We start from the raw sequence: 24,669 nt of genomic DNA, 5'->3' as shown, positions 1-24,669 counted from the left end.
CAGATGCCTCTGCTGAGAGGGAAAGAAATGCCCCCAGTGCCTGGCCGTTGCTGAGGGAATAGCGTGCAGAGGGAATTTTTCAGCTGCTTGTTTATCAGAGGCTTGGAACTGAGCTGGAAATCAGAATAAGTCCGATTTGTCTGTTAGCATCCAGCTCTGTTTAATATCAAAGACAGCTGCAATGCTTGCACAAGGCAGAGCCTTAGCTGATCAGCTATCTCAGTTTACCATGCAGGGAAAGGCCAGGAAAAGCTTTCATTTTAATGGAAATGTGGTTCTGCAACACATAAACAAAGTTTACTCAGAAATCCTGAACAACAATCACGCTCTAAGTTGTCTCTTTGGTTTGTTTTTGTTTCAGGGTTTCTGGTGTCCTTTCCAGTGGAGGGGTTGTTAATGTCTGCTGCTGTGGGCTAAGAAAAGAAGGAACAAGCCTGAAAAACCCCACATCCTCTTGTAGGACCAGATTCTTCCTTTGGATGTGGTTCCTACTGAGTGCACCAGATATTGGCCAAGTGGAGCTAAGCACAGAGCTTGACCTGCTGATTTTGCAAGCCTCAGTTTAAGTTTCATGTGTGCTTTCATCCAGTTAAGCAAACAACTGTTTCTCCCGTGATATAAATGCCCTCCTCTGAGATGTCTCCAGGCATTGTTTGGCTGCTGCAGCTTTTTCTCCTGCTTCCCCCTAAGCGCTCTCTGTCTGACCACTGGGTGTCAGTGAAAGACTGCGAAGTGATTTTCTGTAGTTAAATATACATGAGTTCCTCTCAGGCTTTTTGGGTGTTCCTTACTTAAGGTGGCCAAGACAAATTTGGGAAAACAACTGGCGCACACAGCAGCCGTGTAGAATAATTAACAAAACCAGCTCAGATCACTGAGTTTTGCCGGAATCACTTCATTATTCTATTTGAATTAATTCCTACTACCAGGACACTTAATACATTAAAGAAAAATGGTTTATCTTTTCTTTCTTTTTCAAGTAAAACCACTATTCCCAACATAATCACAAGGTACATGATCATGCTGCTGTTATATTTTACTGTGTTCGTATTTCTTGTGCGTTAGCCGATGTGTGACTGGTGGTCCCAGGCCTGAAAGGTGCTGTCCTCGTGCAAGGTGGTTTGTATGGAAATGCCCTTACAAATGCATGAGGATTCAGGAGGTTCCACACAATTAAAAAAAAAAAATGTATTTTCAAGGCTCTTCCTGCTTCCACCAATGGGGGAAAATTTTGCTCTGGATCCTTTGGCAGACTGGACTCAAAAGATGTGGATATGTCACTTAAGACATGAGCTGAAAAGTCAGTGACAGCTGAAAAAGCGTTTAATTTAATGGAATGGGTAATTATGTGTCCACACATAATAGCTCCTGTATTTACATGTCACATTCATTGTATTTTGAATTTAATTCCAATTTTCAGTATGTAGTAGGTGTAACAGCATTGGAAGAAACCTGAAGAGCTTTGGACACTTGTCAGGAAACAAGTGGCCCCTGGGAGCTGGGCAGGTGTCACAAATATTGGGGGTTATGTAATAGGCACATTAATTGTATACTGCTGAAAAAATGATCTGCTGTCCAAAAACTGAGCGTTTCAGTCAGTTTGCACCTACCTCTTTAGGCTGCAGAGTTCTCCAACTACTGAAATAAGTTAAATAGTGAAATTACTGTGGTTTGCTGCTCCACAGTGCTGCCATGTTCAGGATGGTACTGCTGCCTTTGTTCAAACTCTACTCAGATTTTAAGGAAAGTTTGAAAAATTAAAGCATGTAAATGTTTATTTTAAAATAACCTATTTTGATGGTCATTTTCTAGGGAAAAAATATCTGCAGCAAATTCTTGGGCCGTGTAAATAAAATACACATTGGACTCCTGTTCAGAATATAAATAGAGCAGAACAAAACAAGATTCATGCTGAAAGTTTTCTTTTGTATATACAAAATGGAAGTTTCCTGAATTGCTGCTCTAGGTGTTCTTTCTCTTTCCAGAGTGGATGTTAAAAGTCACAGGTATTTGAAACTTCACATGCCACATAATTGTGGTGTGGAGCAAGGATCGAGGGTTTGTCTAAACGGAATCTAGTGTCAAAAACGTCTTAGTATGGTCAATTGTAGGCGTACACAACCTGTGAGTCTAAATTAGGGGAAAACAACAGCTGAGCACTGCTGAATTCCTGTTTTTCCCTGCCCTGAGTGCCACTAGAGGCCCTTTTATGCTGCAGAGATGTCACAGCTCCTGCCCCTACTTTGTGCTGGTGGAAAAGAGCTGCAAGGTTTCCACCATGGTCATTAATGTAACAGCAGGTCTGGAGGTCAAAGACAACATTTCTGGGCAGCTAAAATCGAGAATTAGCATTAGTTTACCTATAGTGTCAACCAAATCAAAAAGAACTTTACTCTAAAGCTGAAGTCCTCAACCTGTACGTTCTTAAGTGTTCCAGTGCACCAAACCACTTGTTTTAATTATAAGAATTTCAGTTACATTTAAACAGTGATGCTTGAAATCTATTTTTTTTTAAGACCTTTTTATTTTAGCAGGGAAACAAAAGACTCTTTACTGCTCTGTTGTCATTTATAGCAGTTGGAACATGAAATACTTTTCTGTTTAAATAGGATCTAGTACTGAGAGTGTTCTGCGTGTAACATGCTCTTAAATAGTTCAGATCAAAGCCTGTAAACTTAATGTCTGTCAGCATTAAGGAGAACGGATAAGCTGGAGCCACTGTGCTTTTACAAACTTGATTTTATTAGACGTAAACAGATCACATCCCAAATTAGATTTGTGCAGTGGCAGAGTACAAGCACTTACATTAAATTTACAGACCAGAAATGTAGTATTTTTTTTAATAGGGCAAATGTTTCTTCATATATTTAAGACATTATTAGCTTCAAAATTGCTCAATAACAATGTAATAATTTATTGGTTTTGTGCGTTACCCCACGATTTTAACTCTACAATGACTTCAGAGAGGATCTTCTACCCCAGTGAAATAAAGGAAGGGTCAAGCATCTCAGAATTTTATTTATTGGGAAATTTGAATAAGAATCTCACCTGGGAGCTTTAGGATGATTATCAGGAGGGTGTTTGCTGGACCTGGTCCAGTTCATAGCAGGCTGGAAAGGAGAATCCTGTTAAACTACACCTCATTTTTTCAGGAAGAGCCGCTTGTTTCCAGAGAAGGAATCACCTCAAGCTGTTTTAGACCTTGAGGAATGTAGACTTTTATTCTGTGTTTTAGACTGAGGTCAAATGTAGCAAAAAATGAGTCAGCAACGAGCGGTGGTTTTTCACAATGAAGGCAATCCATCGCTGGACTACCCTGACATGAGTTGTGGTGGGTTTTTCACCACTAGAATATTCTATCAAAGTGTAATATTTTATAAAAGACAAGAATTCATTTGAGAATGTCCTGTGATCTCTGCTGTAAAGAGATCAGTCTCAGTTACTACAGTGGTCACTTCTGGCCTTATGATTTATGCTTGTATTTGCTTCAGCAGTTATTTCAAATGTTTAATATCTGTAATTTCACTGTTTTCCTTCATAGAATTAAACCTTTTGTGTTGGTGGCACATGCCATGTTTCCCAAAAGCAAACAGCATGGAAACAACTTCTGCCTTTGGCAGGCTTGAGACTAACCAAAAAAATATTTTAAATAAATCTAAAGGATTAGTGAACGTAAAAGAGAACGAGAACAAACATACAAGTAATCTAAGAGATCAGAAATACAGCCAGCTAATGTCGAGACAGCCAAAAAATGGCTTGAGTTTTAGAAGTGCATGTTAAACAAAACAACAGAACAGTTCCTACAGCCTCCCACTGGATAATTAAACATTTTTAATTACACAGTCAAATTCAGGGAATACTAAACTGTGACTCAAATAAAACTACTTCAAATAACATTTAAGTTTTTAATAGAAGCAGTGATGATTTCAATGCAGTTTGATATAGATCTAAACATGAGTCTATGTAGATAAATGAAGAATCACCTTACACCAAAAAAAGAAAATCTATCTCCTAGACATCAATCTGATAATTTCCAAGATAAACTCTCCTTTAAGTGTGGCTCTGCCCCTGAGAGCTCCCTGCCACTGCTGCTTGTCCAAAGTAACCTCCTGGGAGGGTTTTAGGCAGAAAATGCCCACCAGGCTTGGACTGGAGTGGTGTAGGGTGGGAAAGGACAGGGACAAGTGACTTTCTGCCTGCCTGGGGTTCTGCCTCCCTCTCCAGAGCACTCCGGGCCTTTCTGAGACGTTTATCAACCTCTCCCACCCTTTCAGTGAAGAAGTTTTTGGCAGTGGTGTGGGTCAAGCTTTCAAAGCTCTCTTCAGGGGTCAGCATCCTGCCTTAATGGAACAAATTAGGGACTCTGCAGTTAATATTTCTCTGTTTGCTGATGAGGTGTGGAGTGATAGGGACATAGGGAAGCTGTGTTTTCCAGCTCCACTTGCTTACTTGCTATCTCTCCATCATTTACTTTCAATTAAAAGATTAGTGGTAGTGTACTTCAACCACTGTGGTATGAAGCTGCTGCTTCTCTAATTGCAGTTGAGGAGGGAGGAAGGATAAAGAAATAATCTTGTAGGCTTGGAGAAGGAAAGAAGGAATAGCTGTCTTCTAGCAAGCAATCTTTGCCCTGAACTCTGCTATGGCCACTGAAATTTGCTATTGGAGGTGTCAAGAATGAGACACAACTTACTTTTTTATCTCAGTATAACCTGCTGGAGTATATTGCATTTAAGAGTTGAATTGAAGCTCATTTGTTGCCAGTGTATACAATTATTTATTTCAGCTGAAACAACCCCTTCTTAAAGTGGAGATTTGGCCAGTAATACAGGCTTGCCTCTGAGGGCAAATCTCTGAATGAGCTGCAGATCACAGCACACAGGCAAGTAGTTCCACACAGAAGAGTTATTTTCTTGGGTTTTTTTGGTTTTTGTTTTTTGGTTTTTTTACCTTTTTAATCCTCTTATTCTTTTCCTTGCAGAATAGTGGGGCTCTTTTTACAGTTATAGAATGGCCCTTTCATTATGGGTTACATGATTGTTCCTGGGAAAAGGATGTTATGCCTGCAAGTTGCCCGGGTCAGTTCATGTGTAATGTGGGCAATGTGTGTTTAAAGCCTGATTTGGTAAATTCAGCCTTGCCATGCCACCTGAAATTGGGCTCTTGGAACTGTTTCCACAGCCTTATCACCAACAATGGGGCTGATGCTTCTCTCTGATGAGGTATTTTGCAGAGATTGGAAGGGATCCAGTGCTCAGCTGTACTCTTTTGTCAGTCCTGCAGGTGGAGAGACAATGGGGAATGTTTTTACTGAATTTCTTCAAGTGCCGGATAGGAAGCCTGGTCACATTAGTTACATTTAACGTGTCAGTACTCTTAATTTTCTCAGTCGCAGGCAATTGAAGCATTCCTTTCAGTGTTTGGCATTAAGATGCTAAAACCACTTATTTCCTTTGTTGTTCAAACAAATGTATTCACCCTCAGGCTGCTCGTGTTGGTTTCTTGGGCAGCTGAGCCACTGAATTCTTTGTGGTGATAACCTGAACACCAGAGTGACTTCAGGTGTTTTTTAGTGACACCTTCCTTCCGAGTAACTCAGCCACTTCCCAGGACAAAATATCAGAATGTGTTAATTTTATTTAAAAGGCCATTTATGGGAGAAACCCAACCAAATAACCAAACCCCAAAGCACTATCATTAGTCTGGCCTCAGCTCAGCATAACTGAGCAGGTCACAGAGCAGAGGTGCTCAGAATTATGTGGGAGCTACACAGGAGCTATCAGGAAATACATGAATGATGCCTTGTTGAAAAGTGTTTTTTTCTTAGAGTGCACTTAAGGATCAATTCATCAGGCTGGAAAATAATAAAAGGAGAAGGCAATATGACAGCCAGAGCTGGTCAGCTATGTAGGGATTCACAGATTACCTTAAATGCACGCTTTAGCTGACACTTCTCATTTTTGACCCTTGTCTTTGTACATTAACTCCTCTGGGCAGTCACTCATGCTCATTTGAAGGATGAGTAACACAATGCCTGCATGTTTCCAGATTTAACAGCAATCCATACTGTCTGATTGAAAGTGCCCTTTTCAGCAGAGTTTAGCAATTACCTTGCTGCATTTAAAATTAAATGTATTTGAATAGTGTTTGATTCTACAGCAGTGATATCACGAATCTCTAGATTGTGGCCTGAACAGCTCATTGCTTGTGTTTTTTCTTCTTTCAAAAGCATAAAATCCTATATTATTTTAAATATCCTCTAGTTATTTTTGTACTGTCAGCTGAGAGTCCGCTAGACTCTGTCCCTTTAAGCCAGTAAACCTGAGTCCTCATGCTTCCTATCATTAAAATAAGATCAATCAGCTTCAACTCACAACTTCTGTATGAAAATCTGTCCTAAAAGCGTTGTCATCAATTTCATAAATGAAAAACTCAAATTTACTCCACTTTTCCTACAGAAATGGAGCTGGGAGAAACCACCAGTGCAAAGATTCTCCATGAAGATACGGAAATTATTAATTGCTGAATGGAGCTAATAGAACACCCTGGAGGCAGGTTAGCTTTTTACTTCATTGTGGCTGAAGCTTATCCAAATCAGTGTTAGGAAAAAGTAGGTAGGGTTTAAGGTTGGGAATATCTCCCTTCCTCTAAAAAATCCGCAGTTGTCTCACACTGTTGGAGCTAAACTCCTGTCCTGAACTGCAGGTGCTGATCCCAGTGCAGGCTCAGAGAGGGTTGGTCTTCAATACAGTTTTATTTTTTCAGGACAAAAGACAGATCAGCATATATAAACCAGAGTAATAATAATAGTAATAATAAAAATCCTGCTCCATTCCTTCATCCTTCTTCACTAATACTGCAGCATCTTTTGATCACCACACACTTTCTCATTAAAAAACCAGATTGCTAAAGAGTTTCTCTTAGTTTTGTGTCAGTAATCACTGTGGGGTTTTATCTTTATCAGTAAAATAGGGTGATAGCGCTTTGTCATGCTTCTCCCGTACTCCTTTCTAGTCTTGAAATATGAAAGTTTAAATGTGTGGAGCAGTATTAACTTTGTAAACTCATCTGGGCAAGTGTTGCACCCAGCTCTGTTTATTCTAAAAATACATTTTTCTACAAAGGGATTAAAGTTCCTTGAGTGCCATCCTCCCCTGCCAAAGCAAACCCAAGAGAGATGCCAAGAAATTGGACATTTCTTACTGATCTCCTCTCACAGCACATTTTCTTTGTCAATGGCAGGAATTTTTGCCTTCCTCAGATGAAGGAGCAGCACCCTGAACACGTTCACTGCTGCTGCTCACTCTTAGAAACCCTGCCTTAAACCCCAGACCCACCAGTGGATTCTGAGCCCTGACAGATGGTCCCAGGCAGAGTGCAGGGTGTTTGTCCGAGGCTGAAGCATTAAGTCATGGCTGTGATGGATCTTCACTGCTTCTTGCCACCCTTTAAACATCAGCTTATTGAGTGAAAAACAAGGGAGGAGATGGAATTTGCCTGGGTTTTTTCATTAAAAATTGTGTCCTGTTTGCAATTTGTGTATCCATTTTTTTTTCTTCTTGTGGGTTGACATGTTCTGAGCTCAGGGATTCTTTTAAAAAGCAAAAAGGAGCCCCCAGGAAGTGTTTAGGTCTTCAGAGTATATGACAGCCTGTCAGGAATTTGTGCGGCCACTTGCTGCTGTTTATGTCTGCTAAAGGACTCTATTCCTGCTCTGCTGAAAGGTGGAATACTGAGGAAACCCACAGCTGCATTTTAAATATCTTTCCTTAACTCGTACTCTATGAACTGTCATATCAGGGCGTAAACAGAGCACTAAATAAGACTGCCAAAAAAAAAAAAAGGAGCTGCTTTTTATTAACCACTAACAGGATGATTGCCAACAACAGAAGTCATAATCATATGAGAGAACTTCAGGTCTCTGCTTTTCTTTTTCTTTTTAGGTTTGGGGTTTTTTTCCCTATGGGTTTGAAGCACAAGTTTCCACACTTCTGTGGTGCTGTTTGCCATACAAGAGCGTTTCTTGAAGAACAGAAGAAACTCCACTTTTTCTGAGAGGGGACTTGGAATACCCTGGCCTGTCCACATCCTTTGCCTTGCAAATGATTGATGTCACTGTGGTTTCATGCAGTGACATCGTCACTTATGGAGGAAAATGGTTTCAGTCTAAAGGAACACTGCCCAAAATGATCAGGATGTAACTAATACCATGTTTGTCATTAGGTTTACTGGGAAAAGGTCATGTTATGCAAAGATTTACTGTAAATTGGTAGGGAACAGGATGGGCTTAGATTTACAGTTGGAAAGCTCAATGAGGCTTGGGAAACCCAGGGTGGGAAGCCACCCTTGGGGTGCCCAGGTGAGAGATGCTACAGAACAGTGATAAAGAGTTTCTCCTGGTCAGGGAAGTTTGTAAAAGCAAGATTTCTTGAGAAAAAAAGGGTATTATGTTCTCATTTTCTTCAACAGTGAAGTCACTGTTATGAGGATTGACTAAAAAAGTCAATCTCAAAAAAAAGTCAAAAGTGGTTTGGGGGTTTTTTTGCACCAGTGACAGGATAATTGCCTTGAGATTCCTGGTAGTTTTTATGAAAACTTGTGATTCCGGGGGACCTGTCACTGTGCAAAACTGCAGGGAACAAAACTAGGCCTGCACTCAGAATAGATGGAAAGATTGCCTCTGTAAATGATATTAATTTAGTCACTCTCCAAACTCTCCTATCACCCAAGGACCTCTGAATTTTTCAAATTTTGTGGTGAGTAGAACAAGGTGAAAATTGCCTTCACCTGTATTTATAAATTTGCCCCTTAATAGATTTTTGTAGTAAATTGAGGATTTGGCTCATTGGAAATACTAAATCCAGGGAATATCCAGCTCGTTAGAGACACTCAGCTCTTGTAAGACCAGAGTGCTCTTAAACACAGTTCAGAAGCCACTGCCAAATTCAGTTTAAAACACCAAAAAAAAAAAAAAAATTAGTTCTCAAAACACTAATGCTCCCTATGGTTTTGGAAATATCTGGGAAATGCAGTCTTTAGGCTGTTTACCCTGTATAAAAGGGGATTAAGGCTAGAAAAAGTGAATCTGGGAAGCACATTTGATCCAAAATCCATTAGAGTTAATCATGATTTACATCATCTTCAGTAGCTGTGGTATCATCAATAAGGGTGAGATTCAACTGCTTAATTAGTATAATAGAGGAAAAAAGTTAATTGTTGCACAAGTTTAACCCTCAAATTATAAATTACAGAAGTCCACACTCACTGTTCAATGACTACCACTATTCCAGTTTTGTTGGTGTTTGCTACCAGCGTTTCTTGTGATTGGTTTAAATGACTGCATGGCACTTTAAGTCAGCCTTTTTAGGAACTGTTTTCTAAGGGTTCCACTTGAATGCCAACACCTTCTTCTGGGGAATAGCAATCCCAAAACCAATGGGATATGAGGAACCCAGTGTAGACTCTCTGTGAGACACTTCAGTGCTATTTCCTAAGCAACAAATCTTTGCTCTTGCTCTGATATGTTCAGGTTTCACTGTGAAAATTCACCTTTCCTTAAAAAAGTCAGGCTCTTTTCGTCAGTAAATTTTTCACAGATCTCACAGAATATTCTGAGTCATAAAGGACCCACGAGGATTTTTAAGTGAATGTCCGTCCCATAAGGGGATGGAACCCATGACCTTGGTGTTATTAGCACCATGCTCTGACCAGCTGCTAATCCCAGGTTTTCCCCAGGGTTTGTGGTTCTCAGGAAAATTTTGGTCAGTCAAGACTTCCTTTGGTGGAAAAGACTTTTTGATGGAAAACACTATGTATTAAAAAATCTTGGGGTTTTTTTTTTCAGCAAAGTAAAACTCACTAAAATATTTTGTTTTAATAATGACATGAATTTTCTATATTTTATATTCATCTGTAACACTTAGACAAAACTGTACATATTTCCATGCTTTCAGTTTTCATGAAATCACTTACTTGGCCTAGCATAACTTTAAAGCATAACTTTAAGGTTTTCCAGCTTCCATGGATGGAGAGATCATTAAAAGTTCTTTTCCACTGATTTGAAAAATCTTTTATTATTAATAAAAAAAATTTTAATCTGTCAGAAAACAGTAAAGATTTTGGGGGTTTTAACTGTGAAATCTCCCTACTCTTATTCTCGCCTTTGTAAAACATCATGAAATCATAGAATGGCCTTATTTGGAAGGGACCTGAAAGCTCATCTAGTGCCACCCCCTGCCATGGGCAGGGACACCTTCCACTATGCCAGGCTGCTCCATGCCCTGTCCAGCCTGGCCTTGGACACTGCCAGGAATCCAGGGGCAACCCAGCTGCTCTGGGCACCCTGTGCCAGGGCCTGCCCACCCTCCCAGGGAAGAACTTTTTGTTTTTTCAGCAAATGTGAGTTTTTACCCACTTCTTATTACAGAATATCCTGGACTAGAGTCCAATCAAGAGAAGCTTTTTCAATTGAATGGGATTTTTTTTTCCATGGACTTTTCTAGGTTTTGGATGAGTATTCACAGAAAACCATCTCATAAATTGTAGTATAATTGATAGTCGATGACAAGAGTCTCAAATGTAGGCTTGCCACTGCCTTGGGGTGATAGAAGATGTATAAATCTGGGAATAATGAAATCATCCGTTTTTTCCACAGACAAATGGGATCCAGAATTGAAGCCATGAAACCACATCTGACGTTAGACAAAGGGAATATTAACATATGCATGTTCCCAACTACAGGAGGATTTCTTCAGATGTGTGTTCTTTTGTTCTTGCCTTCCTGGCAGCTTTTTCCAAATCCAGGTTTTCCAGGTAGAGCACAGGTGAGAAAAGCAGGTGTAAATATCAAATCTTTGCTGATATCACGTCTCTTTAAAAGCCACTGATCTCAGGGGCAGAATATAGATGCTGAGTTGTTGATGCTACTTTATTCATCAACCTTTGCAATTTTGAGCCATTTGAAAACATTAAACAACAAAATATTAAGGATATATTTTTGCATCAGATTTGATAGACCAGATCTGCCATTAGTGCCTGGTTACTTTGATCTTGAAAGGATTGCTCATATTCCTAAAATATATTTGCCAAGACCTTTGACCAGTCCCCACCTTGTCCCCAGCCCAGAGCACTGAGTGCCACCTGCAGTCCTTCCTTGGACACCTCCAGGGATGGGGACTCCAAACCTCCCTGGGCAGCCCCTGCCAAGGACTGACCATCCCTTCCATGGAGAAATTCCTGCTGCTGTCCAACCTGAGCCTCCCCTGGCCCAGCCTGAGGCCATTCCCACTCCTCCTGTCCCTGTTCCCTGGGAGCAGAGCCCGACCCCCCCCGGCTGCCCCCTCCTGTCAGGGACTTGTGCAGAGCCACAAGGTCCCCCCTGAGCCTCCTTTGCTCCAGCCTGAGCCCCTTTCCCAGCTCCCTCAGCCGCTCCTGGGGCTCCAGCCCCTTCCCAGCTTCGTTCCCTTCCCTGGACACGCTCCAGCCCCTCAATGTCCTTCTTGCAGTGAGGGGCCCAAAACTGGACACAGCACTTGAGGTGTGGCCTCACCAAGGGGTGACAATGACTTCCTTATCAATCCTTCCATAGTAATCACATGATATGCATCAAAAACCATCAGCTTGAAATAAACTCATGTGACTGAATACATTCTATTCACTTGTTTAGTTCATTTGCATGAGCTGTAAATTTGGTTTTTATGTAAAATACAGTCTAAATGCCCTGAAGCCCCTCAGAAGGAGATTAGGCCCACCCTTAACTGTAAATCCTCTTGTGGATTTTATTCAGACCCTATAATACCTGTGATTGTGAGTTATTTTATGTACTATATGATCATTATAGATTGCTAGAAGAGACCCATCTTTAAGAACATTCAAAATAAATGGAAAGGTTATTTTCAAAGTTGGTGGCAGGCATTCAAAATCTGCTTGTAAATGAGAGTATTTTTAAAATCAAATACAAAGAATCCCTTTAAGTATATGTTTTCTTACCTCGAAGCTCAGACTGAAGTTTTTGTGTACGATTTGTTGATACAAAGGTTAGATCTGGCTTCAAAAATGGCCAAGTATCTTTACGTAAAGTCTAAATACGTCAGTGTCCACACAGTGCAGCTTTCTGAGACCCCGCAGAACCCAAATCAAAATGTTTGTTTAAACCTGTTCCCTCCCTCCAGAAAGCCAAAAAAAGAAATGCAACAAAATTCAAACTGCAACACCTCAGTTGGATCTTTTTCCATGACGGTTGGTCCAAAAAAAGCTGTTTCCAACAATTTTTTACTAGAAAACAGAACTCTCAGCTTATCTTGGTACACGGTGTATTTCCATGGAAAACTGCAGCCCCTGTAAATCTGGGTTTATATGTGTGCTCTCTGTTTGGCTGTGGATTTGTGAAGCTTCACTTGATGTGGGCAGTGCTTGGGTTGTGACCCAGTGGTCACCATGCTGCAGTTCAGGTTGTTATAGAGAATCCCAGAATGATCTGGGTTGGAAGTGACCTTAAGGATCCCATTCCACCCCTGCCATGGGCAGGGACACCTTCCACTCTCCCAGGCTGCTCCATGCCCTGTCCAGCCTGGCCTTGGACACTGCCAGGAATCCAGGGGCAGCCACAGCTTTTCTGGGCACCCTGTGCCAGGGCCTGCCCACCCTCACAGGGAACAGTTTTTTGTCTATAAGAAAAGCTTCCCAGCTGACCAAATTTTTTCCTGATTCTTCTCAAAGCAGTAGGAAAAAGCATGCCTAGGAAATTAAAATTCTTCTTAAAAAATGATCAATTTATACTTTCTGAGTGAATGTAGACTCTGTGACAATGGCACACTTCACAAAGGACTTTTTTTTATTTTCAAGGGAAAGAATCATATTTATGTGACCGCCCCCAAAAGAAATAAAAAATCAGGTAATAAAAATATGCAGTTATAAATCAGTGATTCCACCTTACGGTTATATCTGAGAGCTTTGAAACCATAAAATTGAATATCATCCTATATTCAACTATCCCCAGAAAAGTAACTTACCAGTAGGAGCCATCAAATCCCATCTCAGAGCTCTGATGGGAGGGATGTACATTCTTTGGGGGTCTGCTGCAGTCCAGAACTGTCCACTTAGTGTGAGTCAACTTCTAAAGGTAATAACAACCTAGTTTTATCTGTCTTTTAAAAAAAGACCATTTTGGGAGGGGGAGCGTGGTGGTGTTTGGGATTTTTCTGAAGGGTGACAGCGATGGATTTTTTTATATTGATTGTGGATGCTGATTCCCATTTCTTCTGAAGAAAAAACCCCGTGTTCTAGATCTCGTATTTAGATCTCAAAGTGCTGAGCAAAGGTAGATTCTGCTTTGGTTTAGACCTGGCTTTGTCTGTCATTTTCAGGGAATGCAAAATATTTCTGCTTTTAGGTTGTTGCTAACTCCTTCCAGAGCTGATTTATGTAAATAACTTACAACTCTCCTTACCTGGCTTTGCTGGCTGCCTCTGTTCTGCTGCTGGTTTTTATTCAGGCTGTAAACTCTTCAATTCAGGGCCTTTTTGCTTGAGTGTTACTAGAACACCCAATGAAGTAATTCACTGATAAACAGGAGTAAAGTTCTAATTTGGGACCTTGGATTCTTTAAATTGCCAATATATACTCCTAGATACAACATCCTGAAAGGCTGGGTTTCTGAGCATTAATTATCTTTGCCCTTGCATTTGATGGGATTGAAATTTGTTCCTTGCATTTGTTGGACCTTTGAAAAGGCTGGATAAACTCCTAAAGTGGGCACTGTCTAATTGTTGTCAAAATCAGCTCATCTGATCTCAAACATGTGAAATACGTGGTTTTTCCAAGCTCAGCTAAACCGGTTCAGTAACTGCTGCCACAAGATGCTGCTCCAGTGGGCTCTGGGAATGCTCACATCTTCTGGTAGGACAGCAAAGGCCAAAAATGACAGTGGCTCCATCCCCTGTCTGTGAAAGTCAACATAATTTTGCCCATCATGAAATTTATCCTGCTTTTTTCCAAAATGCAATTATTTACTCAAGCAGGCTGTCCTCACGTTGGATTTTTCGAGCCTCTGTGCCTTAAGTCCTGAAGTATGTGGAGTTTATTTTACTGAAAAGAATACTTATGGTGTATAGTGAAAGCATTTGGCTTCTGACTGCTGGCTCTCGTTCCACCAGTTCAATCATGAGGTGGTTAAGGGTTATTTATAGCTCTTAGACATTCTTTAGGGATGAACACATCGACTGAAACAACAAACAGCCGTGGTGCTCGTGGGTAATTTATAGCAATTTTGAAGTTAGGAGAAACCTGTGATCTCATACTACATGCTGAAAACCTGTCCATTCATTACTGCATGGCAATGGAATTTGGTTGGAACGCTGACATACTCTGAGGAGACTGAGATCCACAGCATCCAGGTACCCCTGAGCAGGGAAAGGCTCAGTTACGTGTCCTAAGGAATTACGTAACTTCTCCTTCTCTCATCCTCTACTAGCACAGACACAAACTGAGTCAAAAAGAATCATATTTTTTCTCAGTACACTCCACTTGTTCTTTAATTTAATTAAAAAAATTAAGTTCCACCAGTGTTGGAATACATAATTTTACAGAAAGCAGAAACTCAGGGTTTATGCTCGGCAAGACATTTCTAAACTTTAAATCATAGATTTAAAGCAGAAATTGTTGGGTTTTTTTATATATCACACTTCATTGCCTGTAATTTAAGTGCACATTTACATCACTCCGGGTGCACAATGAAACCCAGCCTGGGTGTGATGTAACTACAAGACAGAAAACCCATCAGCTCTCCTGTGAAGTTGTGTCACTGTTGAGACGTTTCCTGGCCTCAGGATCAGTGCTGGATTCAGTACACGTGTACTCATTTTAAATAGACCTTTTCTCACATAAAACTGAATCCTGCCACTGTAGGTTATAGAGGATGGCAGTGCACCTCTGTGAGCAGCCTGTCTGGCTCTAAATATGCACTGCTGTGCCATGCAAGAGCCATAGATTTGCAGGGGAGGGAAAGGAAATACCTTTATGACCTCATGCTATCCATTTATACTCTGAGTCATTAAAATGATTGCTTCTTATAAAAGTTATCTTTGCTAGCAGAGGAATATGTGGGCAAATACTCCCTCTGACAATCAGTGTGCTTTGGATCAGACTCAAAACACACATACTATTCAAACTTAACTTTGCTTGACTCCTACGGAATGATTTGCCCCCAAAAGAAAACATCTGACTCTCCATAAAACTGCAGGCAATGGCGAAATTCCTGTCAAGTACTGGAGGTCCAGTGTGCTGCTCAGGTTAATTGTAAATTACTCTGGAACCTGCTATGCAAAAATGAGATTTTGTTCCACCTGTGGCCCACCAGTGAATTTGGAACAAGAGTCTATTGTCAGTAGATCAGATTTATTGCACGGTGTCCTTTCCATCAATGGAAAAATTTAGGGGACCTGTAAATCAAAAAAAGATTCGACAACACTCCACTGTGTCCAAGCATTCAACATCTAAACAAGCTGCCTTTCTGTTTGTCAGTTTTAGTTATAGAGTAACTTATAGCTGACTGTACGTTATTTTCTGTATGTGTTAAAGGACTTACTGAAGGAAAATGAAGAGCAATGGAAGGGCAGAATGAAGGACAGATGAGTTTCATAAAGCTGTGGTTCAGTTCATGCACACATGTTTAGGTTTTCTTTCGATGGAAATGAAGTTGCAGAAGGGGGATGATTCAGAACAGATCTCACTCTGATGTGGCAATAAGGACTGAAGTCCCTGACCAAGGAAATAGGAATTGCTCCCAGGTCCTGCAATTTAAATTAGAAGAAAGTATATTTTGCTATAGCAGTTAAGACAGCAAACGCCACCAGTTCATCCAGTTAAATCCACTTTTGCTCAAGCACTCTGGTGGCTAATGCAATTCAGACTGTGTGTCATTCTATTTCTCAATCATTTTATTTCAGTTAACCACATTTTACTAGTCAGTATTTGTTTTTGCAACCATAGTGATGAAATATATTTATTGGCTACATAAGCAGGTGCCTGGCTTTGTCAAATTCCAATAATTCAGAACATCTCCTGTCCACGATACTAATAATTGAAATTTAAACAATTTTTTTCTGGTATCAAATCATACATCTCTAAATTTGGAATTGGCTAAGAAGGTATGAGACTATTTATCTACAGTTCAGTATTTCTGCCAGTATCTTGCTAATAATTTTGCCTGATTTTTTAGATAATCGTCATTTGGTAATGGTAGTTCATATTTCCATTGAATTTGTGGCTTCTGCTGTAGGACAATATAAGTGTGATCTGTTATTGTATTGTTATGACAGGGACATCAGATACTTACTGCACTGACAGTTGATACTTAGACTATATTTATTGGCTAATTTTTAAACTGGCATTGTCCTTCAGTGCTGTTGGAATTACCCTTATAATCAAAGAATTCTCAGGTTCAGAGAAAGTTACTTTCATTACAAAATCTGATTACTCCCTGTCTTTTATTATAGGAGACATCAAATCTTATTTGGCTTTTATTTTTGGGTTTCAAATTTTTTTTCCATCATTCTTTGATTATATATTTTTAATTCCCTTCACTTTTTTACAAGTAACCAGAGACCCATGAAAATTCACTAAATTTTACATTTGACTCAGCTATTTCAGTGTTGCAAAATGCTGTATAAAATACACTCTTAAAAACTCTGATAAGGGACTTTAATACTTTCAAACTGTGTTGCAGAGGAGGGAACATTTTATACTTTGTTCTTCATACAACTTAATCTCCTTTTAATCTGTAACAGCATCCCACCCCACAGCTACAAATATCTTGAACTACCTCAAGAGGAAATGTCCATATGATCAAAATTCAGGATATTTAAAATCAATGCCATTACTGATGACAGAAATTTATCCAGAAATAGACACTGAATTATCGGAATGAAGTCTGTATTAAAAAGGAAGAAGCTTTGCTGATATATTTATATATTGATAGAATTTTTCTATAGTACTAGTCTCAACATGACAGCATACTAAGAACATGTTTGAAAAGAGCAATGTGTTTGAACTTGATCACCTAAATACTGATTGACTGATTAATTATTTGATGTGGCCGAATATTCAGCTGTAGGAATGACACAGTGGAAATCGAAATGGCAATAATTTGTAGGACTGTCTGATATGTCAGTAGCAAAAGGAAGATTTTTAATCAGGTGCGAAGAAGTGAGAGGTGAACTCTAGTTTTTGTCTAAATATTCTTGCAGTGGGTACCCACAGCTGGCACTCTTGATTCTGGTCCTTCACCTTCCTCCCTCCTGCTCTGTTTGCAGCCGTTTTATTTATCCTTTCCTAAGGAAATACTGAAATGGAGCTAGGCTTGGAACAGGGGCTGAATATCATTTCAGCTTGGTTTCAATTTTTGGCAGCTGAACCTGAAGACTTCTGGAAATCTTGAAAAATATATATTCAAGGGAGGTTACTAAAGCCATTAGACAATTGGGAAACATCCCCTTTTCCCAACCACACAGAGTGGAATAATGAATAACATGGACAAAACTACCAGTGATGTCAATTGTTGTCACTGCATCGAAGTTGATGATGAGACAACTATTCAAATTTATGATCTGAACTCTTGTTCCTCTCTGTTTCCCATAAGTAGATGTATTAAAAGTCTTATTAGAGGACATGGAATTTAAAACAGGAATGACATGTGCCCATGGAATTGACTGAAGCATATTGAAAGAACTCCATTTGTTATTAAAATTTAATTGGAAAGATAAGATGCCAGCAAAATGACTAGAAAAATGTAATTTTCTTTCTCCCCAGAATATTATTAAATACTTAGAGCATAACAGTCCATGTGGTAGATTCCTAACGGATAATTTCCTTTCTCTGCTGCTCTATAGCTCCTTCCAGTCCAAGTACTGCATGTTTCTTTTATTTATTTTCCATTTATACCATAAAACTCCCCTGTCACTCGCTGTATTTTGTTAGGATACAAAACAGCCCACTCAGCAATTGTTTTGCATTCACACCTTGCATTCGAAAAGAGGAAAAAAAAAGCTGTAGTACAAAGTGCAGCTGAGGACAGGCAATATAATCGGTCTTACTTGTGTTTCACTCTATGGAAAATAACTGGCACTATTCACGAAGTCAACTGCACTTCATCCTAAGCAAAGATGGCAGAGCTCAAGTGCTGTTAAGGGAGAGAGAAACGAAACTGGGTAGATTTTAACTGTGAACACAGGAAGAGGTTAAAGAAGATTTTTTCCCTCTAGTTTCGAAAAATGTTTAGCCCGGAAAACACCACAGACACATGATTTCCTATCTCAGGGTGTGCCACCCATAAGGCTTGTATATCCCTGGATCATAAAGGTGTCATTGTATATAAGAATATTTCACTTTAGACATCAAAACTGAGTATATTGGCATCATCTCTATGTACTTTATGTCTAAAACATCTCTCCTTTACCTAAAGCAGAGTCTTACACACCTTTTTCATTTTCTCCTGAGCAGTTACCAAGAAATCATTTATTACATTGATCTAAAGGACTAATAGTGATGTTTTTATAGAGAGCTTCCTACTGACTGTTGCCTGTTTCCTGAAACCACTGATCTTTGCAGGAGAAAATACAAAGCGACCTGTAATGCCATAACTCTCAGAGCCTCTGGAAAGTCACTGGAGAGCCTGAATTAGTGCCAAAGTGTCAGACCCAGGTGCCCCTGGTAGAGGGGTATTTCTCTGTTCTCCTTCCCCATATACTTCTCCTATAATTCTTTATAGGATTTATCCTTCTCATAGAATTCTGTGTTTCATCCTCGAGCAAAGAATGCTCTGTAACTTCCTTCTTTATGTTTGGAGCACGTTCCATCCATCCTGCTCTGAGCTGCAGCTGTGTTTTGGCATTGTTTAAAATGATGCCTATCTATTTTTGTGATCCTTGGCAGGGCTCAAAAACAAGGATTTATTCTTTATTATGCAGAGAGAAGTAGCAATTCAAGTGGTTATTTAGAGGTGCTTCATTCACCTCATCAGTTCACTAACTCCTAATTAATTTGCTCAAACCATCAACAAAGGTTTTCTCTTATTAATAATCTCATAGGTGAGATTTATGGACAATGTTGCTATCACAGCCATGAAGATAAAGGAGTAAATCTGTCCTCTGTGGATGTTTAGTTTGCCTCATCCATTTTACCACAGCTTTTATTTTTTCGCAGTATTTTTTGTGCCTCAGATTTTATATAATTATGTCAGCATCAACAATTAAACTCATATTGCAGGAACCAATAGTCTCCACAATTAAAAATTAAATATTTCATTAAAATACATACAAATGATGAATTGAAATAAGGGAGGAAGAAAAGCTTGAAATAGAGGCTGGATTTAAGAGATAATGTATTCTTATGTCAGCCTCAGGAGATCTGCCCAGTATGGAAGGCCCTGCATTTTAAATGCCGGGTTTGTTTTATGCATTGTGACTGAACTCTTTCAAAAACTGTAAGTAAAATAACAGCTTCAGTCCCACATTAGAATTCATAAAGTCCCACTCTTGTGCTTGGTCTCTTTCCCACTGGCATCTCTTGGCCTGTGTGGATTTAAATGAGGTGGTGCAAGATTGGAGCTTGCCTGGGAAACCAGACCTCACTCAGCCATGCTTTAATAATGCTGATATTTTAAAAAGTGGTGTTTTTTCAATGTTGAACAATGGTTTAGAGAGGAATAATCTTTGGTAATATTTTCTTTTTCAACAATGTGTTAAGAATCACTGCAAGGAGAAAGGCAGTTTGGTTAATGGATAATGATGGAATTGTAGTTTCTTCTGCAGTGGGAAATATGAGGTGAGTGGTAACTATTGAAAACAGAGTTTGTTAATGTGAATAAAAAACCAAAAAGCACAGGAGAAACTGAAGTCATAAACTTTCTGCAATTCCCAGACATATCAGGCAGCTGATATACTTGTGAGTGCAGGGATCATTGGCTTTTCATCACTCAAATTTGAGAGAGAAAAGGAAAGCATTTAGTGTTTATAAATATCTGCAGTAGCTGATGTGCATACACAGCACCAAGGTAATGACCTGCTACTGGGTTTAACTGGATCAAGAGTTGGAAAAGTAGTTCAGTGTTTGCAGAAATATCTTTATCAGCAGAGAAAAAAATGTATTTTTCTTCTCGTGACAAATTACAGTGCAAAAGCCATATATAGGTTTCTTGTAAACATCAGGCACTTTGGAATCCCACAGCAACGTACTTGCTCAGAGCTGGTAATGGCAGTCAGACATGGATTAGCAGGTTTAGAACTGTGTATTACGTTAATTCATATAAAACATGGGGGGAAATGCTATGTTATTTTTGCTGTCATACAGTTTTCCCGTCAAATTCATCAGTATTAAAACTGCTCTGAAATCTCAAACGAAATCATACAATCACCTCTCCCCCCCTTCCCACCATAAAATCCAATGGGATGAGATAAAAAATAATAGCCTGTCAAAATGTTCAAGAAACAGGGTGGGGAAAGGACTCTGACATGCAGGCAGCCATTCAGAGTAGATGTTTTGCCCAAACATGGGATCCTTCATGGCAGAAAGAGAGGTCACACAGTCTTCCTCAGGCATGGAGCTTTCTCTGCAAGACAAGATTTATGATTTTGTTGCCTGGTCCTGTAACAAGATAATTCCTGTCAACATAGCAAGCTTGTGGGTGAAGCAAGATACCAGATTAAGCATTCTGCTCTTGAGCCAGGTGGGAGCTGATCCTGGGCATGTGGATTCACTGCAAGAGGTGCGCACGTACATCCTGCTCCAGTCAAACCAGTATCAGGGCAAACCATGGTCACAGTGGTCTGGGCGGTTTCCTGTATTTTGTATAAACAAATATATAAACATTCCATAATGTTAATCTCATGATGCGAAACTCCATATAGCAACAAGCAACCTCCTGGTTCAGTTTCAGGGAGGCTGCTGTCAAAACTTAGAGTCATGGAATTGTAGAATCATAGAATATCCTGAGTTGGAAGGAACCCACAAGGATCATGGAGCCAAGCTCCTGTCCCTGCACAGGCACCTCGACAATCCCATTCTGTGCATCCCTGAGACCATTGTCCAAACACTCCTTGAGCTCTCTCAGGTTGGTGCTGTGACCATTCGCTGTGTTCAGCCACCCTGTCAGTGAAGGAACTTTTCCTAAAATCACAGTTGGTGATTCCCAGCCCTCTCATTTGTCTGGGTCTCTCTGCAAGGTGTCTCTGCCTAAGAGGGAGTCAACGCCTCCTCCCAATTTAGTAACCTCTTCTCTCCTGTAATTGCACAGTTAGTTCCTCTTGAATTTGTTACTCCAGATAACGCTCACTGTGCCTATTGAAGTTATTTCTGGCCCCTACTCTGCTTTGCTAAAGGCTGATTCCCCTCCCCTATAACGGGTGCAGTTGAAAACACAAAATCGATCATTTGCATCACAAATGAGCCCGGGCTTTACTGAAGTATCTGTGAACTGCACAGGTTCAAACGCAGAAACTTGGTCTCTTCTGTCAATTCTCACACGGAGGCTGTTGCCACTGGTCATTTAGATGGTAAAATGTGGTGGGAGGCTGGGCTCTCACCTGCTTTGACCCGGCTGGATTGGAGCTGGTGTCCAGGTGAGAGGCCAGCATGACCTGGGAGAACACCTGCTGCTCCTTCCCAGCTGGACAATAGGCAGGACAGCATCCTCTGCCAGGATGGCCGGGGCTGGAGCAGCTCAGCTCATTGCATCCCTGGCTGGATCTTTGCACCTCTGCCAGCTCTCGAGGAGGCAGTCGGACCTCATGATATCAACAACCCTTTATTAGGAGGGCACGAGTCAGACCAGCCTTTCACACCTTTCTCAGATGCAAAAAAACCCCCAAAACCAACAGCCTTTTTTAAGGTTAAAACATTTTAAAAAGCCAACAAATCCCAGATATTTATATATATATGTATGCATGTATTCATGTACATGTATTATTCATCTTGGGAAGCTTTTTTGCACGTGTGCTTGTTTTGGCTGAGGTCATTTTCTTCCCAGTGGCTGGTGTGGGGCTGCATTTTGGATTTGTGCTGAGCACAGGGTTGATGATACAGAAATGTTTTCGTTGTTTCTGAGCAGGGCTCACACAGAGCCAGGTCCTTTCCTGTTTTTCGTGCTGTCAGGTTGGGGAGGAGGTTGTACTTTAGTAACAGGTAACAGAAGGTGGTGTTGAATAGATGTTTTCTACTCTTGAATAATATTCCTAGATTAACATCTGTCAGGAGATTCTGGGGTTCATGATCTGTGACACTGTCTTTAAGATGGTTGTGTTAGAGCTGATCTTGTCAAATTGATCCTTTAAAAAGAAAAATGTAGAGAACGGATTTTTGAATTCTCATGTCTAATGTCTTTACCTTTACTCTACTTGCAGTTTATGTTCATGTTGTAACTTGTGCTTCCTGGGAATCTGAGCTACTCAGGACCTGCAATAAATTCACTGGTTTTAGAATTCTGTGAGAGGATTATTCATGTCCTTACTCCCACTAAAAATTTCCTTGGAATTTTGATTATCTGCTGCCTGTTAATTGCATCTTTATATGTAGCAAGTTTTCTAATTGTTTCAGCACTTATCAATATGAGAAAAACATTTGGCTGTTTTGAATAAGTGTGGTGTTCTTATAAAGAAAAAACCCAGGACTTCAGAACTGCCTCATGTTCTTTTGAATTGGCTGCAAATAGGACACTTGGAAGTGAAGCATCCTGGTTGAACAGGGTGCCTTCAAGGGATGCCTTGGCCACTTTTCCTCCTCCCAGTGCAGTGACATCAAAGAAATCCCATTTCTTCTGGAGGGTTTATGTTCTCTGGAGACTCTGTAGCCTGGAACAGCATTGCACACTCAGATGATAGCTCATAGCAGTGAGTGAGGAAAACATTTTACATAACTTGAAACCAAACTGAATTGCAGAAGGATATGGATAAGTGATGCAGAGGAGGAGGAGACGGTGGAGCAAAGAAAATCGTGTAAACAGAAATGAAAACTTAGGTAAGAGCTCAATACTGGGTCAGACTAAAGTGTCAGATCTTCTGTCTTAGCTGGTACTCAGTTCTTAAAAAGGAATTCAGGTAAACCAGGCATGCTGTGAGTATTTAAAGTGAGGGAAAGTTCCCCGGTTTTGTTCTTCTCCCTGCACTTTGACTGGGAGGTGAGAAGAGTGGTGTTAACAGGGCTGTGTTTGTGCTACAGTCTGTTCTCAGATGCTTCTGATAAAAGCCTTAAAATACACTGTTGAGCTCAAGCACTGCTCTCATACAGTAAAAGCTTTACCTCAGCTACCTGAAGACCCCGGTGGAGCAGGTGAAGGACCCTGAAAGAACTGCGGGTATGGAGAGGGTGGAAGTTCCTGTTTCAATTTGTCTTGATTTTGCACTGTCCAATTTTATTTGGGAATAAATTTAATTTTTCCCAGGTTGTTTTGCCTGTGATGGTAACTGGTTACCTCCCTGTCCTAATCTCAGCCCAAGAACTTTTTCCAAATTATTTTCTCCCCTTTTCATGGGTGAGAAAGGGCACAGTGACAGAGTGGCTCAGAGCAAGGCACAGAGTCTGGAAGACTGTTCCAAGCTCTTCCTGGGGTGGTGTAAAAATGCAGAATTATAAAACAGGGAGTCCTAGTTCCAGCCAGGACGGGCTTAATTTTTGCAGTAGCCATGAGGGGTCATGGCCAGGACCTGGAGTTTATTCTATACCACCCCAAATCATTCCTAGGAACAGGGCAAGAGGTCCTGGGGAAGGACCCAAAGAGCATTACTGGGGTTTTGGGAGAGCAGCCATGGCGACAGAGGGAGTTAAAGAGCTGAATCCCAAGGCATTATCAGGTGGTAACATTATACTCTTTCACAGCTGACTTGGAAGTTTAGAAAGTACCTCTCACTGAAAGCCAGCAGGATAGAATTTTAAAGGTATTTTGATGCCTTTCTTGCATGATTTTAATGACAAGTAAGCTACTATACACACAAAATTGATTAAAATGTGAACTAAGCTTCTGAAAATTGTTTCATTCAGACACATTAATCTTTCTATGTTTGTTTAAAGAAGCTTCTTCCTACTTCCTTTAAGAGGCATTTGCTATCAGCAAAAGAGCAAATTGTGTCTTGATGTGCAGGTGTGTTCCTTTAGAGGCACTGCTGTTATGGGATGAACACCATTAAGTTCAAGGGTAATAATAATAGGATGAAGCAAAGAGCGGGGAAAACTGGCAGAAAATTGTATATACCAGGCCCCACAATGGCATGCAAACAAGAGAAACAGAGAAATCCTGCATTGTTCTTTATCTTTTCTGGCCTTGCTTTCTTTCCCAAGTTACAAGGTCTCTAGATAGCTAATTGTTGATCAAGGTCTTCCCCTTCCCCAGGAAAGAATGGAGCTGTGCAGCCCTTGGGTCGCATCACTTCTCTGTTTGCCTCTTGTTGTTCCACCCTCCCCACCCTTGAATCTGTGAGGGCTGGGAACTCCTCTTTGTGGCTGCGCTAAAAACCCTCGGGAGTGAGATAATATGATCAATTCAAAAGGAAAACCACCATAATAAACCCTCCCCCCCCCAAAAAAAACCCGTAAAAACCAACAAAAAAACCCCAAACCTGTTGAATTTCATGCATGATCAGATAAAGAATGTTTAGATGCAACATCAAAACCTTGATGTTAACCAAT

At 40.3% G+C, this 24,669-nt stretch overlaps 2 long non-coding RNA genes across 3 annotated transcripts in view; one reads left to right on the top strand and one right to left on the bottom strand.

Moving 5' to 3' along the window:
* LOC109144587 overlaps positions 1–10,057 on the top strand; it is a 75,062-nt gene extending 65,005 nt beyond the window's left edge. Inside the window, exons 2-3 of one of the 2 annotated variants that reach the window (XR_002045446.2) lie at positions 362–6,555; positions 7,944–10,057. This is a non-coding gene — a long non-coding RNA (uncharacterized LOC109144587). Of the gene's footprint in view, positions 1–361 lie in introns of both variants that reach the window. The other variant, XR_002045445.2, reaches the window with a different exon arrangement.
* Positions 10,058–20,116: 10,059 nt separating this feature from the next.
* LOC109144588 lies at positions 20,117–21,031 on the bottom strand. The gene is made up of 2 exons (XR_005603709.1): positions 20,692–21,031; positions 20,117–20,602 (listed from the first exon to the last, which is right to left on the bottom strand). It is a non-coding gene; the product is annotated as an uncharacterized LOC109144588 (long non-coding RNA).
* Between the last annotated feature and the right edge of the window lie 3,638 nt (positions 21,032–24,669).

The sequence above is a fragment of the Corvus cornix genome, chromosome 1, assembly GCF_000738735.6.
Source record: "Corvus cornix cornix isolate S_Up_H32 chromosome 1, ASM73873v5, whole genome shotgun sequence".
NCBI lineage: Eukaryota > Metazoa > Chordata > Aves > Passeriformes > Corvidae > Corvus > Corvus cornix.
Note: the sequence above shows the minus strand (reverse complement) of the source record. Positions and strands in the feature narration are given on the sequence as shown.